Source organism: Myotis myotis, unplaced genomic scaffold, assembly GCF_014108235.1.
Source record: "Myotis myotis isolate mMyoMyo1 unplaced genomic scaffold, mMyoMyo1.p scaffold_m19_p_8, whole genome shotgun sequence".
Classification (NCBI taxonomy): Eukaryota; Metazoa; Chordata; class Mammalia; order Chiroptera; family Vespertilionidae; genus Myotis; species Myotis myotis.
The window spans coordinates 3,656,226-3,670,464 of NW_023416390.1; the positions used below are offsets into that span (position 1 = coordinate 3,656,226).

Genomic DNA, 14,239 nt, shown 5'->3' on the forward strand with positions numbered 1-14,239 from the left:
CAGCTCTGAGCTCGATCTCCAGGAGGGGGTGTGCAGGAGGCAGTCGATCAATGATTCTCATTGTTGATGTTTCTATCTCTTCCTCTCCCTTCCTCTCTGAAATCAATAAAAATAATTAAAAATCAAATTAAAAGGCATATTGTGAGAACTTCCTCCCAATGAAAATACTATATTGATTCTGCAGATTTTTTTCTATGTCTTCCTGCATTGCTTCCCTTTCATTCATTCATCCATCGAATACAGAGAAGAATATTATGAAGACTGTCTATACTAATAAAAGGGTAATATGCTAATTAGACCAGGTCGACTGGACATCTTCTGGATGTCGGACTTCCTTCCAGACAATGCCATGGTGGCAGGGGCCAAGGCAGAGGTGTTTAGGGGCAATCAGGCTGGCAGGGGAGCAAACAGTTAGGGGCGAGATCAGGCCGGCAGGGGAGAGCAGTTAAGGGGCAATCAGGTTGGCAGGGGAGGGCAGTTAGGGGTGATCAGGCTGACACGGGGGAGCAAGCAGTTAGGGGCATGATCAGGCCAGCACGGGGGAGCAAGCAGTTAGGGGCATGATCAGGCCAGCACGGGGGAGCAAGCAGTTAGGGGCATGATTAGGCCGGCAGGGGAGGGCAATTGGGAGCGATCAGGCTGGCAGGCAGACAAGTGGTTAGGAGCCAGTGGTCCTGGATTGTGAGAGAGATGTCCAACTGGCAGTCGGACATCCCCTGAGGGGTCCCAGATTGGAGAGGGTACAGGCTGGGCTGAGGGACTACCCACCCCCCCCCCCCGCACAAATTTTGTGCACTGGGCCTCTAGTGTACAACATAAAAAGTGTAAGACTCCTCATAAAAATCTGTAAGTAACAATTGTGCTCACTATATACATATGCTACATTGTCATTGCAGTTAACACTGAATTTAAAAGTTATGGTGGCAGTGACTTTAAATTGAGCCTCACGCAATTTGAAGCTTTCGCTGTCTTCTCTATCCTTTATTTCACAGGAGTGTGGCAAAGCAACAAAAAGCAACAGGCATTTACTGTTTAAGATGATTAGGCATCTTGTAGTTATTCAAACATTTGATCCGATGGTAACTTGTTGGCTCCCATCCCTCTGCTGGAATATTCGCAGACGCTTTGATAGGACCCTCCTAAAGGTGAGGTCTGTGTCCTGCTGAGGCACCTGCTTCCCTCCGAGTCCTGCTATCACTGCTGAGAACACGTGTGTGTTTCTCCTGAGGATCATGGTGCGGTGAGAGCCGTGGTGTGTCTGCCAATTGCATGTGGGTGAGTGAGCGTGTCCAGCAAGTGTTTACTGACAAATAACGCGCTATTCTGAAGACCCTACCTCTTACCTGAACTAGAATCTTCTAAATGCGCTCGTCATTGGGCGATCAACGGGTATGGAGACTGTCCTTGGAAAAGGTAATTTAGGGATCGCGTTGCTTGGATTCCTTCCCTCTGGGAAAGAACTTGCATGGGGCTTATTTTGATAGGCAAAACACCGGTGGGTTTTCAGTGACGAGTTGCAGACTTTTCTGAAAGACTGCCAGGGGAGGGGAGACTTTACCTAATTCTCCGTCCCTCCACATCCCCCTTTTGGCGTCTTTCTTTGCTGTAGGGCCTTTTACTGAAGGAGCACGTTTTCTTCCTTTCTTTTTCCAGTCATGAGCTGCTCCTTCCTTGCCTGGAGGGTTAGTACAGCAGCCCCCAGCCTCCTAGGACTTGCACCTCCTGCTTGAAGCCTTGGGCTCGGGGCAGGTGCTGTGATCGCCTCAGTAGGAGGTGCTGGCTGAGTATTTTCTAGACCAGCCGTTTTCAACCTGTGGGTCGCCAATCGTGGGTCACGACCCCTTTGGGGGTCGAACGACCCTTTCACAGGGGTCGCCTAAGACCATCAGACAACACATACATAATTACATATTGTTTTTGTGATGAATCACTATGCTTTCATTATGTTCAATTTGTAACAATGAAAATACATCCTGCATGTCAGATATTTACATGACGATTCATAACAGTAGCAAAATTACAGTGATGAAGTAGCAACGAAAATGATTTTATGGTTGGGGGTCACCACACCATGAGGAACTGTATTAAAGGGTCGCGGCATTAGGAAGGTTGAGAACCACTGTTCTAGACCAAAGCTTTCCTCTCCCACTAGGGGACACGCACCCCACACCACGGCAGGGGGATCGCTGGGACGCAGCACATGCTCCCTCAGGAGGGGCTCCAGTCTCAGCGAGGGGCCAGGCAAGCCCTGGACGCACTCTGGGCAGGGCTGCCCCTTGGCCATGGTTTCAGCCTCTCCGTCCCGTGTGGGAAGTGGGACGAAGGCTCTCGGAGGCTTGCGTATCGAGTAGACGGATGCGCCTGATGGGGACGGGTGGGAGCAGACAGATGGCCCAGCTTTCATGTGCAGAAATGTTTGTGGTTGGTTCTGTTTGAAATTGATTGTTGGTGCTCTCAGGGGACAGCCTGTGACAAATAGTATCATAAAAATGTTAAAAATAGCATATTTATTCCTCGGAAAATCTGAGTTCCCACAATTCAGTGAGCTGGGAAAATTGCTAAACTTTTTGGACACAAAGTGCTGATTCTCTGTTCTTACAACCCTCTCACTGCACAGAGGACTTTTCATTATCATTTTTATTTTTTTTCTGAATTCTGAACAATTCTCCAGCTAGCCCTTTAAATATATATATAAAACAAATAATGTCAACTTGTATTTTTGGATAAAATTTTAAATTCCAAGTGGAATGTGCATGTGGTATTGATCAAACAGTTACAAAAATGACAGTGAATTCCTCAGAACAGTCTCTCTATGTGTACACCAGCCCTGCCCAATGGAAATAGGATGTGAGCCACAAATGCAATTCACTAAGTAAGTTTAAATTTTCTGAAAGCCACATGAAAAAAGTAAAAATAATCAAGTGAAATTAATGTGAATACTATCTCTCTGTATAAAAGCCTAATATGCAAATTGCCCCCTTGGGAGTTCAACCGGGAGACCAGGAGTTCGATCGCTCGCTATGACATGTGCTGACCACCAGGAGGTGGTGCGGAATGAAGGAAGGCCCCTGCTGGCTGCTGGCAGCTGGGGAAGGGAGGCCCTAGCTGGCAGCCAGAAGGGCCCGATCAGCCCTGATCGCTGGTCAGGCCTAGGGACCCTACCCGTGCAAAATTTCATGCACTGGGCCTCTAATATTTAATATATTTTATTTGACCCCATGCATTTAAAATCTAATCATTTCAACATGAAATCAATATAAAATATTATTGAGATATTTTACATTTTTTCTTTGGTTAACAGTTCAAAATTCAATGTGTATTCCATATTCACAACACACCTCAAGTCAAACCACTCATTTCTTTTTTTTTTCTTCCATTTTTATTGTTTTGTTTTTATTTTTACTATTTTTTTCTTTACCTAAGCACCATCCAGTGTAACAGCATGCCTTTCCGAAGTGAGCACCAATGTGCAATTATGCAGCTTCCCTCTCACCCTCAGCCACATAACCTAACCCTGAAAACTGAGCAAGACGTTCCTACAACATGCTGACACCAGTTTACTGCAGAAGCCTTTTTAGGTAGACCTCCCTCTTCCAGCAGCAGGAACCATTCATCTGAAAACCTACATACGGGGCCTTGTGCTTGTCAGACAGTATTCAATATGCTGGCCTCACGTCTGACCAGCAGCCAGGCACCAGGTTAACAGACCAGCCCCACATCCCTCCAACTGAGTGAGCTCCAGGCAAACCCCTACACCCTGGGGAGGGGGCAGCTGCAGGATGGGAGGAGAGGCTAAAAGAAATTGAACCTAAACTCTTCATCTGGAACGTCCAGGGTGGCCCTGGCTCCCCTTTCGAGGCGGGGCCTGCAGACCCTTCGGCTCTTCTTTCTGGTGGCCTCACCTACAGGCTGCACACGGGCTGATTGGGCTGCAGTCTTGAGAGCCCGCAGGGCTTCGCGCCGCCCGGCTTCCATCTGAGCCTCTGCTTCGGGCTGGGTCTCTGCATCTTGAGGCCCAGCTCCAGCTGCTCCACGCACCAGGCCAGTTCCCAAGCCAGCTGCTCCGCCTGGGCCTCCGGGCTTGGGAGGGATTCCTCTGGGGCCGGCTTTTCGCAGGCCTTCCCGGCTCCATTCGACACAGAGGCCTCATTCCGGCTTTTCTTCTTTTGCTTCCTAGAAGCTGCTTCGCCTTCACCGCCTACTGGAGGCGCCCTGGAGGTGTCGTCACTGCACATGGGGTGTCCTGGGGCTGGGGCCGCCCAGCAGAATGTCCCAGGGTCGCCATGCGCTGCAGTCGCTGCCGCCGGCACCTACGTAGCTCAAACCACTCATTTCAAATGCTCAGTTGCCACTTGTATAGCTAATGGCTACCATGTTAGACATCACAGATCTATACCGTAACAACCATTTGAAAAAAATAAAGCATGTAGATATTTATCAGTGTTTCCTAGGGCCTTTGATATACAAGGGAATGGCATGACTTTCAGAGTTACAGAGCTTGGATAGGAAGGTAGGAGATGAATAAGTAGGAAGAGCGAGGAAACCCATTGTGTGGTTGTTACTGAGGTCAGCGAGGGCCAAAAATGTTTGGGGTATCGAAGTTCGTAGATGTCAAGTAGCGCTGTGTGTCAGGAATGCTTTGGGCTGCAAATAACACAAACCTGAATTACTAGTGTAGTGACTGTGGTGGCTGATTTTACGTGGCGACTTGGCTGGGCCGCGGTGCCTGTATCTGCTCCAGTAATCTTCTGCATGTTGCTGTGAGGGAGGTGTTGGATGACATTGGTGGACAACCAGCTCTTCTCTGGATCTTCAGCCTGCTGGCCCGTCCTGCTGATTTAGGACTTGCCAGCCTCTATAGTCATGTAAACCAATTCTTGAAAATCAATCTTCTCTCTCTCTCTCTCTCTCTCTCTCTCTCTCTCTCTCTCTCTCTCTCTCTCTCTCTCTGCTTGGCAGAGCACCTGGTGCGTAGTGAGCCCTCCACACACCTTTCCTCTGTGTGTTATGTGGCATCACTCACCTCTCTTCCTTGCACCTGTGCTGCAGCACCTCCCTTCTCTTAGAGCCACCCTCTCTCCCGTACTCACTGCACCGGCTGGAGTGTGGGTGCCTTCCCTGCCCAGCCCGCCCCCCACCCCCTTCGTTAGAGCATGCTTTCTCATGTGCACACCTCACCACCTGGCTCCCGGCCCCCTTTTTAAAAAATTGACACTCATCACCATCACCTACTGAATAAAGGCCAAACCCCAGACAACTCTAGAATGCCCACATGAGAGAGACGTGGGCACAGCAATCTGAGGGAGGTGACTGAGGAACTGTCTCATTTTTTAATTGAATAAAACTAGCCAAGTGTTTTTTTAAAGCCAACTAAAGGGGCTCTCGGTAACCGTATCTGGGACAATTTGAGCAACAACATAAATAAAATTAGATTGCACGAGTCCATACTGACATAAATAACTAACTAAATGGAAACATACATGGAGGGAAAGGAAACTCCCGCTGAAAGTAGGAGGATCGGTGATAAACGTGGAAGTCAGTGCAGAAGCAAACACTATGGCAGCAATTGCTTCGGACGAAAGTCACCCGTGGGTGCCAAACGTTAGAGCGCTTCCACGCATTTGGTTTGTGTTTGTCTGTATCCGAGTCCTATTTCACGATGAAATTTAAAAGGAGGTGAAGAGAAAGAAAGGAGACGAAACAACCAAAAGATGGAGTGAATTTTCCCACCACCGTGAGTTTGGGAAGGCGATGCCTCGCGAAGGTCATGGTTTGTTTGACGTAGAAAACCTGTGTCCAGGGGACTTTGGGTTAAGCTCCCTCCGATTTATTGCAGCCTTGAATGAGCAGTAGATTTATTTTTTAAAAAAGAAGTAAACAAAACAGCGATAAGCTTTGTCCTCGCTGCCCCTGAGTGGCGAGAAGCAGAGCGTGTGTTTTCTCTGGCCCGATATGACCTCCAACAGCGCTGCCGTTTATCAGGACGGTGCATGTCTGCGGAGCAGCCGGGAGCGTGACGAGACGAAGGACCCTGGGGTGTGTGTTCATGCTGCTAATGGAGGTCACCTCGGGGGAATGTTTAAGCATGTGGGCGCTCGCACTGCGGTCGCAGAGACAGGGCCTTGTGCTGAAGATACTCGATAAGTGCTTGTTTTCGAAATGTCAAGTGAATAAATTAGACAGAAGAACTTATTCAACTGCACCGTGAGCATGCGGTTAGCTGAGTCCAGGCTGCGGACCTGTGTGGAGCAGGGAGGTCTGCATGAGGACTGTGCCAGGATCCAGTCTCTATGTGAACGCCTAACTTTTAAGGGTGGACTTTTCTCCAGTTTCTGCCTGCTTCTGACCCCTTGCCAGGGCCTTGAACATGTTTTCAAAACGTCCTGTCTAGAGTTTACAATGGTTTATTGTCTGTCAGAGTTTTCTGCTGCCACACTCACTGCATCATCCCTGGAACCGGAGCCAGCCCTCCGTCTCGCCTGGAGGGTGCCAATGGCCTCTGATTGGTCTCCTGCTCCAGCTCTCGGACCTCTCGGGCTGTTCTCTACCCAGCAGACAGTATCTTTTTAAATATTTGAGTCCTATTTTTCAGTGTTCTGGTCAGAATCCGCTATTTCTCATGTCATTTACAGGAAAAGCCAAATTCTTCACAGTGGCCCACCAGGCCCTCCGCCATCGGGCCCCCTCGCTGTCTTATAACTGTACCCCGGGCTCTGCTGCAGGCACGCCGCCCCTTTGCCGTGCTGACTGCAGTGGATGCACGGCGGGGTCACGGCCAAGTCCTGGCTGTTCCCCCACCTGAAGGGCTCTTCCTTCAGGCGTCCGCCTCGTGCGCTTCAACTCGAGTCGGGTCTGGCTCAGCTGTCACCTGCTCAGTGAGGCCTTCCTGACGGTTCCCTTAAATGCACCCTTCCCTCCTCTTCTCTCCTTGTCACCTTCGCCAGCATTCCTTGACTCCTTTTTCTGCTGTAGTTTTCTTCATCTAAAATAGTATTATTTTACCGTTTCATTTATGTCTACTTCCACTCTATCAAGGCAAGGGTGTCCGTCCCTTGGTCCTTTGCTGTTTCCCCAGCGCCAGACAGTGCCTAGCAGTTAGGACAGCAGTTCTCAACCTGTGGGTCGCGACCCCTTTGGGGGTCGAATGACCCTTTCACAGGGGTCGCCTAAGACCACCCTGCATATCAGATATTTACATGACTATTCATCACAGTAGCAACATGACAGTTATGAAGTAGCAACGACAGTAATTTTATGGTTGGGTCACAACATGAGGAACTGTATTTAAAGGGCCAGAAGGTTGAGAACCACTGAGTTAGGAGATGTCCATTAACATTTGTTCAGAAAGAAAAGGCTGAATATTCTAATCTTCCCTCTTTGTCAGGCACATCTATGGGTGGATACAAACTCGGTGGCGGAGTGACTTTTCCTACGAGGGATCAGGCTGTACCATAGGTCTACCCGACTCTTCCTCTAAGGAAAGCCTTTTCTCCTGTCCCAGATCAGAGAACAGCAATGCTAAGCTTCCTTCTACCCAAAGGCCTATCCAGTTCTAAACGTCGGCGGCAGCTAAACATGGCACCACGCAGAGCTCAGGGACTTTGGCATTGAACAAAGAGCGCTCTGAACTTGATGCGCCAGATGGCCTTGGGTTGTTTAACACATCAATCTCGGTGTCTTCGCTGGGAGAGCAGGGTAAGGACCGCTCTCCAGGTTTCTTTGTTAATATTACATGAAGCTGGAGCAACAGAAACATTTCAATAAAGAAGCAAATAAGAGCTCGGCCAGCATGGCTCAGTGGCTGAACCATGAGGTCGTGGCTTGATTCCCGGTCAGGGCACGTGCCAGGTTGTGGGCTCGACCCCCAGTGTGGGGCCTGCAGGAGGCGGCCGATCCATGATTCTCTCTCATCATTGTCTCTCTCTCTCTCCCTCTCCCTTCCTCTCTGACATCAATAAAAATCTATTTTTTAAAAAGAACCAAACAAGATGGATGTGTGTTTGTCTCTCATGTCTGCATGTGGAGGTTGGGCCAGGGTGGGCCTGGCCCTCCATGTCCTGAGGGACCCAGGCTCTTTTCATCTGGTGGCTCTGTCCACAGTAGCCTTCGCTACCGAGTTCGCCCGGAGTTCTAAGGTGGGTGCTTCTGCTCCAACAACTCTCTGCTCTCCAGCCAGCAGCAGAGTTCTCCCACCAGACGCGTTCCCGGTAGTAGCCAGGCCTTAGTCAGTGGTTCTCAGCCTTCTGGCCCTTTAAATACAGTTCCTCATGTTGTGACCCAACCATGAAATTATTTTCGTTGCTACTTCATAACTGTGATGTTGCTACTGTGATGAATCGTCATGTAAATGTCTGATATGCAGGATGGTCTTAGGCCACCCCTGTGAAAGGGTCGTTCGACCACCAAAGGGGTCGCGACCCACAGGTTGAGAACCGCTGCCTTAGATGAACAACCACAGAGAAGATGACTGGAAATGCCGTGTTTCCTTTGGAGACCCATCAAGCCGGTTGGGAACGTTATTCCCCTGGAGGAAGGGAAGAGGGGATAGTAAAGGGCACACGGTAGTCTTCCAGTCTAGTTTACTGCAACGAGGAAATGACTCTAAGATTCATGACAGCTACAAAGCACCTAACCTATGAGTTATCGTCTCCCCTTTTATGCATTAAATCACGCATTGGCCTTGCCCTTGTAAGAAAACGAGCCTTCTTTAATTCTTTGTATCTGGTTCTTATTCCTTGAACATGTCTGCTGTACTTTCTTAAACCATCCCAGTCTCCCCAATTCTTACAGGAAGAGATAAAACCTACTATCAAACTAAAAAGGGCGGTTTCAGGTGTTGTTAAGCCATTGATCCCCATCCTTGGGGCTATCACTGTAAAGGCTCCTAGAACCACAAAACCATCTTGGTTTTCAAAATCTTGATTGCTGAAATTTCAGAATTTCAAAATCCTTGGGATAGCAGGTAATAAGGCAGATGGAGGGTATTGTCCGTGTTTGTTCCGATACCTTTAGCTCTTCCCGGCACGGCATGCAGGGTGAGGTTCTAGGGCAGTGACGGCGAACCTTCTGAGCTCGGCGGGTCAGCATTTTGAAAAACCCTAACTTAACTCTGGTGCCGTGTCACATAGAGAAATGTTTTGATCTTTGCAACCACAGTAAAACAAAGACTTATATTTTTGATATTTATTTTATATATTTAAATGCCATTTAACAAAGAAAAATCAACCAAAAGAATGAGTTCGCGTGTCACCTCTGACACGCGTGTCATAGGTTCGCCGTCACTGTTCTAGCGAGTCTCTTACAGCCTCTGAATGGCCAATGCTTTCATTTTAAGTGGAAGGACTTTTTCTTCAAATAAAACCTTCTGATTGCCCCTCAAACAGAGTGAGGCACTATGGCACCGATGGAGGCGAGGGTGGGGCCGCGGACAAATGAACTCCTCTCTGTCATCCCTTCGCTTGTGGAGAATCACGTAGTAGGGCTGAGTGGGACTGATTAGGAAAGGGAGTTGGCAAGGAAGTCAGAATTCTTATTCCCTTCAGTAACTCCTGCTATAAACTGAGGCCTGGTTGCCTAGCAACTCAAGCCCATCCAGGACAAGCTCTGCCAATACTTCCCCTAGAAGCTGCCACTAAAAGAAGCAGAGCTAGTGATGACAAGTCAAGAAGTGGGACACAGAGTTATAAATTGTACATAAGCTGCCACAAGGCCCTCCAGGTGCTGGGAGCCCCAGGCAGGGGGGGAGAGGGGACAGGATGGCAAGGGGGAGGTCAGCCGCCCGCCCTCCAGACACGGTCGCTTTCCTGTGCCCCCACAGAGCACTGCCTTTGTGCCCCACTTTCTCCTCTACTGCCTTCTGCATTGCACCTCTGGTTCCCAGTCTTTCCTTTAAAATTCGTCTTTGCTGCCTTTTGTCAGGAACGTCGACATGCCTCCTCCTTGTGTGTGTGCCTAATGCAGTGGTTCCCAAATGGGGGCAGGTTTGTCCCCCAGGGGGCATTTGACAACATCTGGAGATGTGTTTGGTGGTGACACAGGGGCAGGGGCGTGGGGAGCCACTGGCATCTGGTGGGCAGAGCCAGAGAGGCTCCAGAAATCCTACCTGCCCTCCCACAGGGGGTGGCCAGCCCCGCCTGGTAGGGTTACCTGGCCCCAGGTGTCAGCGGAGCCGACCTTGAGAAACTCGGTCGAATGCATGTTCTCAACAAAGACAGTAGATTAAATATTGGGATGACTCACTCTTCTTAGTTCCTTCATGGTTACTTTCCTGGGGAGGGAAGTGGAGATTAAAAATAATGTCTGAGACGGCCTCAGTGGATGACGAAGGGGTTCTGTGGGAAGTAGCCTCACAGGGTGATGTGAACATGAATTCCTAACGGGCAGCTCAGGGGGAGTCGTTATGTCCCAGGCCGACGGCTTCTTTACTAAAAGGCTTGTCTTTGCCTTAAGCAAGGCCAGGCCAGTGTGTCTGCATCTAGGTTAGCACCTTTGACATGCCCCCTTCCAGGCCTCTAAGAGAGCACATACTCTTATCTCCTGCCTCCATGACAGCTTCCTTACCTTCCCCCCTTAATTTCAAATGCATAAAAGAAGCTACCGCTCAGCCGGCGTGGCTCCGTGGCTGAGCGTCGACCTATGAACCAGGAGGTCACGGTTCGATTCCGGGTCAGGGCACAGGCCCGGGTTGCAGGCTCGATCCCCAGCGTGGGGCGTGCGGGAGGCAGCCGATCAGTGGTTCTCTCTCATCATTGATGGCTGTATTTCTCCCTCTCGCTTCCTCTCTGAAATCAATAAAAAATATATATATTCTTAAAAAGAATATATAAACTGTGGCAAACTCTCAGGTTGATCTTCTCTACTTGAAGGCTGTCTGGTGTCCCCAGGCTCCTCCCCCCGGTGCTGGGAACAGTCCCAGGCGATGGTAACCGGAGGACGGGAGGCTCCTGGGGCGGCAGGGGCGGGTCCCACAGCAGTGCCTGGCCTCGAAGAAATGAGTCAAAGCTTCTTTTAAAATCAGAACGTTCTCTTGCAACTTTGAGGACAGAGTTTGGGGCTTTGTTGGTCAGAGTAATTAGCGAAGGTCACCCCAGGAATGTGGCCGCCCCCATCCGCGCAGCTGCAGTGACTCTGGGAAGAAAGATGCCCCACTTCCTGTGGCTGTGGGTCGCCCCGTTGGGACTTCCTGTCACAGGCTGTGAGAGCTCTAACCATCCCCCTCACCTCAGAGTTTCCTCCTCCCCGTTTCCATCATCTTTAAACAAAAGGATTAGGGGAGAGTCAGCTCATTGAAATTGATGCCAAGAAGAGGTTTTACAGCAGAACTACTTTCAAAGTGAATTCACATGTCTCAGAACGTTTTTCTATTAAGCAATTTTCATTATAGCTTCACAAATAAAATGAGGCAGGAAGAGGAAAGAGAGCACGGAGTTTATGAAGCCAGAATAAAAGTTTTATTGGATTCAATTTCAAAAATAGAGTCCCTGGGTCCAGCTCTTCTTATGGCAGTATAGGGCAAAACCATTTAGTCTATTTATATATCTATATATCTATATATCTATATATCTATATATCTATATCTATATCTATATCTATATCTATATCTATATCTATATCTATATCTATCAGCCAAGCAACCAGACTGATGGAATGACTGGTCGCTATGATGTGCATTGCGGCAGCCAACCAGCCCAATCAGGGCCCCGATGGGCCCCCCAACTCCTGCAGCCCCTCCCCCTGGCCAGCCCGGCCCCCAGTTGCCCCCCCATAGGGGGCGAGGCCAGTGGCCAACCTCCCACGTTCCTTCCCCCAACACCGGTCCGGCCCCAATCGGTCCCCATAGGGGCAGGTGGCCAGACCCCACCCATGCATGAATTCGTGCACCGGGCCTCTAGTGTGTGTGTGTGTGTGTGTTTATTTTTTTTTTTCCAGAGAGGGAGAGGGAGAGAGAGACAGAAACATCAATGATGAGAGAGATCATTGCTTGGCTGCCTCCTGCATTCTCCATACTGGGGATTGAGCCTGCAATCTGGGCATGTGCCCTGACCGGGAATTGAACTGTGACCTCCTGGTTTATAGGTCGACACTCAACCACTGAGCCATGCCAGCCGGGCCATCTAGTCTTCTGTGCATACAATATATTCATTTTAAACCGAGTCTTGTGCTCCAAGAGAGGAAATTACTTTGGCATTGTGGAAGTGTTTGCTTTGCAGAGCCCTTTGAGAAGAATTTAATTGAGTTTTATGGTGCTTTATGTTTTTAATTTTATTTAATAGCACGTAGAACATGTATTGCCTTTGTTAAACAAATGAGTGATCTCAGGACCTGGAATGCTAATTCCACAAGCCAAATGCAGTGGCATAAATAAAGTGCACGGGCAAACATGTAGGCCTAGCCTTTCTCACTTCAGGGAAAGGTTAGGAGAAATTTAATGTTTCACATTAACCCCACAGATTATAAGAGGTGTTCTGGCCCAGAGCTCAATGCTGGTGGTAATATCACCTTCAGCTTGAGTGATTTCACCGGTTTTCAAATGCTTTGTTACACATATCATCTTCTTTGATTTTCTTAGTAATCCACCAGGAAGCGTGGCAGACATTCCCTAGAGCCGTGGTCGGCAAACTGTGGCTCGCGTGCCACATGCGGCTCTTTGGCCCCTTGAGTGTGGCTCTTCCTAAGCCTTAGGAGGACCCCAATTAAGTGAATAACAATGTACCTACCTATATAGTTTAAGTTTAAAAAATTTGGCTCTCAAAAGAAATTTCAATCATTGTACTGTTGATATTTGGCTCTGTTGACTAATGAGTTTGCCGACCACGGCACTAGAGGATACGGATCTCACCCACACTTCCGGCGAGGAAGGCCAGGACTTACCTGACACTCCCTAATTCCCGACTCTGGGTTGGTAGGAGGCGTAGCTTTCAAGGCTCCACTAGCGCCTGATTTCCCCAAAGCGCCTCCTCCAGGCGGCAGACTCCAGAGCACACTCAGGGTGGTGAAGTCACAGGAAGCCTCTGCTTCTAGGGGTAGCGTCAGGCGCAGAGTGGATCTCCCCCCACCTGCTCCCCACCCCGTGGCCAGGGACACATGAGCGCGGTCATGCTGACAGCCTGCGCCTTCCGGGGCTTCTCCCCGATCCTGCCAGGGCAGGTGCTGGAGTTCTTGGACGCTGAGCTTCCCAGACCCTGGGAAGCGGAGGTAGAGGAGAGCTGGGGGACGATGGTTGGTCGTCCAGACATGTGGCTACTGTGGTGTCCAAAGCCTTGATGGCGTTACCCAGCCTCGTCTCCCGTTCCTTTCCTCCCTTCTCCCTTCAGCCCTCCGCCACCAGCGCTTGCACATACCAGTCCGACATCATTAACTGTCTGCCCTCCTCTCGTTTGATTCACCAGCAGAATTGAACAAAGCTGACTGTTCTCTCCCCCTTGAAACACATTCCTCTTTGTTTCCAGAACAATCTTCAGCTTTACTCCTACGTCGCGAACTGCTCTTTCTGAGGTTCCTTCGCCAGTTGCTCCTCACTTAACCCTTCCGTGTGGCAGCACCTCAGCCTGAGTCTCTTTTCTGTCTGGACTCCATCCCTGCATGACCTCGTGGATTTAAATATATGTCCAAACTGATGGCTCTTTGATTTATATCTTCATCTTTGATGTCTTCCTTGCATTCTAGATAAATGCCTATGCGATATCTCCACTTGCATGACAGTAGGCATCTCAAACTCAATGCAGTCCGCTCTGCCCTTACACTTACTTTGAACTTGTGAATTTGTCCCAACAGGATTGACCCGTCAGGGAATAATCGGAGCATGACACTAATTTTGCCTGTGCTTATGTGCAGTGCGGAAAACGGCACCCAGCTGAGTCGTACAACAATACACAGCCCAGCCAGCAGGGTTCCATGGTTGAGCGTTGACCTAGGAAGCAGGAGGTCGCGGTTCGATTCCTGGTCAGGGCACATGCCTGGGTTTCGGGCTCGATTCCCAGTGTGGGGTGTGCAGGAGGCAGCCGATTAATGGTTCTCTCTCATCATTGATGTTTCTCTCTCCCTTCCTCTCTGAAATCACTAAAAATTCATTTTTTAAAAGAGAATATACGAAGTGCACACATGCCCCCCACTGTCCACCCGCACTTCACATCGAGTTACCTTGCTAGGCCGTTTGGCTAGTCTCCCCCTTGTGAACTTCCCTCCATTGGAAAACTCTCATTCAATGTTCCGAACATCCCCTGGCTCAAAAACACCAAGC

The 14,239-nt window shown here is 49.4% G+C and overlaps 1 pseudogene; it reads right to left on the reverse strand.

The window, feature by feature from the left end:
- Positions 1 to 3,371: 3,371 nt before the first annotated feature.
- LOC118661454 lies at positions 3,372 to 13,235 on the reverse strand (annotated as a pseudogene).
- Between the last annotated feature and the right edge of the window lie 1,004 nt (positions 13,236 to 14,239).